Source organism: Benincasa hispida, chromosome 6 (assembly GCF_009727055.1).
Source record: "Benincasa hispida cultivar B227 chromosome 6, ASM972705v1, whole genome shotgun sequence".
In the NCBI taxonomy this organism is placed as follows: domain Eukaryota; kingdom Viridiplantae; phylum Streptophyta; class Magnoliopsida; order Cucurbitales; family Cucurbitaceae; genus Benincasa; species Benincasa hispida.
Genome location: NC_052354.1, coordinates 41,738,819 through 41,743,800, shown reverse-complemented (window position 1 = coordinate 41,743,800; position 4,982 = coordinate 41,738,819). Strand labels below are relative to the sequence as shown.

At 39.2% G+C, this 4,982-nt stretch overlaps 1 pseudogene; it reads left to right on the top strand.

The window, feature by feature from the left end:
• Positions 1-4,462, top strand: part of LOC120079241 — a 19,233-nt pseudogene extending 14,771 nt beyond the window's left edge.
• The last annotated feature ends 520 nt before the right edge of the window (positions 4,463-4,982 follow it).

Below are 4,982 nucleotides of genomic sequence, written 5' to 3'. Positions count from 1 at the left end.
GGGAACATCGACCTTTGAATAGGTCCAAGGGAAATTAAAAAGGTTAAGGACACGAGGGCGCAAGCGATTAATCGAGGTGGGCAGCAGTCAAGAACTGGCATCCCTAACAGGTAGGAAGAAACGAGTGGCAGACACATTAAGGATCGTGCAACTTCCACTAAATGACAAGTTTTACGCTCGACTATCCCATTCTGTTGGGGCTATAGCGCACACCGAGCTTTGGGTGGACAATCCCCTTAACACAAGGAAGTCTCGAAGAGGTGTTACAAGAACTCATCGCCCACTTACTCACTCCTCAAAATTCCAATCTTTGCATGGAACTGAGTTTTCAATAGTTGTATATGAATTGTTGAAGATGGATAACACTCAGACTTATTAGTGAGTAACGAAGACCCAAGTAGCGAGTGTGGTTGTCTATAAAGGTAATAAAACCAAACGTTTTGCCATGGCCCGGGTTAGTTGTGAAGGGCCCCAAAACATCAAACTATGAATTAGGGTAAAGGACTGGAAGGCTTATAAGGCTGAGAAATGAAAAGAAACGCGGACTTTGTTTGGACGAATACACACATCACATTTAAAAGATGCTATATTAAAATTGTGGAATAAATGCGGAAACAAGTCTTCATAATATGAAATTTAGATGTCCTAACGAAAATGGCTATTAACATAAAGTCATTTCTCGGAAGTCAAAAAATTTAAAAGACATAAAACCAGTTCTATGATTCATCCCTAGACCAGAAATATCGTCAGAAAGGAAGTATAGCCACAATATCGCTGTTAAGTATCTCAATCCCCTCTATCCACACGAAGATTCTTCTACAAATCACTGACACACTTCCAAACAAGCTCTTATTGTTAGAGAATATATTTAACGTTACTTTGTCGTCAGATTCACCTATATCCCTTGCTTATTGGCTATACTGCTACAAGAAAATTGGGTATTACCGTAAATAAAGATATTATATAAGTATCTTTATAGTCAATTATGCATGCAAGTGTAATACACGACAATAATTAAATCGTCAAATCGGGGAGGTATGACTTCTCTACAACTGGGGCAAAGGACTTGTCTGCAATTTTAATACGTCATTCCCCGCACTCGACATATGAAATAAAACATATCTGAAGAACTGGTAAGATGATCTGTGGCCCTAAATCTACAATCCAGGGTTTTTCTTACCATTATGTTAAATAAGGCTAACATGAGGAAAAGTACTTGATTGTGCAATAACACTCACCCTTAACCGTACTCAACTTGTTTTTTTTATTTGTCAGCTGAGGACTGACGGGCTGTGTATTTTTCATTAACTGAGTCACTTACTAGGGCCGAACAGTGTTTGATTTGTCATGAAACTGTCATCAACTCTACTATTAAGGTTCTCCCGTCAACTACCAACACTGATGCCTTTGTTGTCATGGCTTTCTTACAATGCCCATAAACAGGAAGGAGGTTTTTTTATCAGCCATCGATATTGGGGTGACTTTGCAACAAAAAGTCGCTGCATCACGTTGAAAGCTATAACAAGGTTATTCATGCATCGACTGATCCTCTTCCAATCGTACCTCGGACAAACTTCTCTAAGGGATGGGTAACGCGTCGTTGGTCTCAAATATGAGACTTCGAACACTATCAAATTTGGGGTTCAACCCTCCCCAGGAAAACATATAATCGATCGGGATTCTTCAAAGTTTCAAAGTACTTGAGTCCCTCTTGCGCACAATTCAGAAAATCTCTTCGACAATAGTCCATCCTCTTGCCAAAACACTGACAGTTTATTAAAATAGAATGTGACATTCATGGTCACCTTGTTTGCACTCATAAGACCTATTTGTGTCAGTGTGTATAGCCGAGATGCCATTATGTCACTTTGAGTACAATCCCGTGCTGCCTCCTAGATATCTTTGGGCAATTGCAGCATACAGTAAATGGTCCTGCACTCCGTAGGTTACCATGCTATTACTGAGAACGGAACGTAAAAACGAATCTTCCGCTTTCTAGATCCGTTTCTTGACGGATTACCTAAGATAAGGCTTCGGAACTCTTTCCCTTTCAAGTAACCGAATTTGTGTCATCCTTCTAAAGGCCATTTTGATCGATTGGACCAGGAGAAATAATTTGCCCATTAATATTCTCCCAACGAGGAATCTTGCAGAATTTTCCATTTGAGCAGAATAAAAAGTTACATTGGGAAAATACGAGAATAATTTACCGGATTCTCTTATGGTGACATGCTTGAGGGTTGTGCCAAGCAGATGTTTCTAAGTCTAAATTTTCAAGTGGAGGCTACGCCAACTGTCATCCAAGCATTATCAAGGCATTGGGCCAAGCCACCATGATTGGGCCGCTTGAAAAAGAAGCTCTAACTGACGGCTGGACAGGACGAGAAACCAGCCGGTTAGGCTGGACTCAGCCGCCGTTGGGTGGGTCAAGAACGAAGGCTGCAGATGTTCATCGCTCGGCTCGCATATAACGGAGGCAAGCGGTTGGTTCTGGGGCTGGATTGATCAGGTTGGCAGCGATCTGGCAACGAGCGACGCCGCACAGTGTGGATGAGGAACTTGGCACGACCACTGGCGCGGCTCCGGTGCGATCCGTTCGTCTCTGAAACGTCAAAAGCAGCTCTGGTCTAAACTGGAGGGCTGGTTCTCCTCGGTAACGGCTAGACATTCGGCTGGCTGAATGCTCTCCTCCATCGACATGGCTAGAAGGCAAGTGAGGCTGGGAATGAGCTGTGGTAGAGCAAGCTTAGAGGTATTCCTTCATAGCCGCTTGAATGTTGCTTCATTTCAATGCTGGAGCCATCGGTTCCCATGGGGTGCTGCTGAAGAAGTCTTTGGTTGAATTTCGTCGAATGACGGCTAGAGTTTTTCGTCGCCATGCTCCTAATACCAATGAATGAAATATAGCAGAGGAAGGGAGAAAAGCGAGAACAACACACAACTTATGTAGAAACCCTAGAAGTAGGGCAGAAAAACCATGATACAAGATCTTTTTTCTTATTATTGAAATTAATACACAAAATACAAGGGATGGCGATAAAATACACAGTAGGGAGCCTTAGGGCTAAAGACAATTACATAAATACCCTTTGGTTAAAACCCTACTTTCAACATGTTCCATGAATGTGTTGAATCGTTCCCATAGTCATGTACATTCAACGACTAGCCTCATGATTGCAAGAATTTTAGCATGATTTGAGGAAGTAGCTGTTATGTCTGTTCAATTCATTTGGAAAGTAGCTGTTATGGTTTTTAGTTGGCAAGAAATTTTATCTACGCCTAATAATTTGTTGCAAAAGCAATATTGCTCCCCCCGATTGTTTTATTTATTCTTTTTTTTTTTTTTTTACAATTTTTTGTTATTATTATTTTCCATACCAAATATATCGCAAATATCGCAGATTTAAAACTGAGTCTAACAAAAAGTGATATTTCTTCATGTATGCTTTTTCCCTCAAAAATGCAGTGATGAGGTAATTTGAATCGAAAAAGTTGTTCAACGAAAGTTCCTGAAAAATTAATCACACAACGAAGGAAAAATTGCACATAGCAAAATATCCAGTTGGAGTTGACATAACAGTTATGAATTTACTCTCACATGTTATGTCTGATGGAATTACTAATGGTAGGATTATATGGAATTTGGAGGCCATGGGTAAGACAACCTTGGCCAAAACGCTTACACAAATAGAATTGCTAATGACTTTGAAGGTTGCTGTTTTTTGGCCAATTTAGAGAAGCTTCAAAGAAATTGAGGGCCTTGTTTCGGCTACAGGAGAAAGCTCTTATGAGATTTTTAATGATGACTCGATCAAAGTTAACAATGTCATAGAGGAAATAATCGTGTTAAGGGACGACTATGCTCAAAAAAAGATTCTCCTTATTCTTGATGATATAATACGAAGTGAACAATTACAGGTTTTGGCAGGAGACGTGATTGGCTTTGAGTTGGGAGTAACGGTCATTGCAACAACACGAAACCATCATTTATTGTTCCATAACATGGTTTTGATATACTGCAAAAAGTTGAAGGATTGAATGATGACGAAGCTCTTGAGCTTTTTAGCTGGCATGCCTTTAAGAATAGAACATCTCTCAAAGTGATTAATTTAGACCTTTCAAACGGGGTGCACATATTATTGTAAAAGGGACTTCCTTGGTCTTGAAGTGTTAGGTTCATTCCTTTATTCGACCATCCATTCCAAGTTTAAACAAATATTGGTATGAAAGAATATGAAAACTCCTACTCGACAAAGATATTAAGATATTTCTTCAAATAAGTTATGATGGACTTGAAGATGATGTAAAAGAAACTTTCCTTTTCATTTCTCTGTTATTCGCACGACAAGATCTAGAGAGGGTTAAAAGTAAGTTTAAAGGCATGCAGTTGTTTAGGAGTGGAAAAGGGAAATTACAAATGGCTCATGAATTATCAGCTTCTTACTCTAACCGACTCCAATGAGATTGAAATGATGACTTATAACACAAATGGGTCGCACAATTGCTCTGTCGGACACTTCTAAATCTCAAAAGAAAAAAAAATGTTGCTTGATGACGATGCTTTGGACGTCTTAAGATGTGATAAGGTCAAGACGTTCTTGAACAAACTTTGTATTTTTACTTATCAATGAGAACACATTTTGATACTGACAAAATTAAGTATTGAGTGTAGTATTCCTTTAAATGACTGAAATGTTGTCTTGTGCATCTTTGTAGGTAGCAAGAGTAGTTAAAGCCATAAAGATGAATTTTTGCCAAACCTACAAAGAGCTGATCATTGATTCAAGAGGCTGTTTAAAATGTGAAACCCTGTATTGCTGATTTAACAATGTCACATTTCTAAAACTCTGACTTTCTCCTAGTAGCTTAAGGTGGATAAATTGGTCTGGATTTCCTTTTTTATCTTTTGCCTTCCAAGCTTCTCACCTGGAGACCTGATTGAATTGGAAAATTGCCATATAAATTCCCATCAAACATTTTGG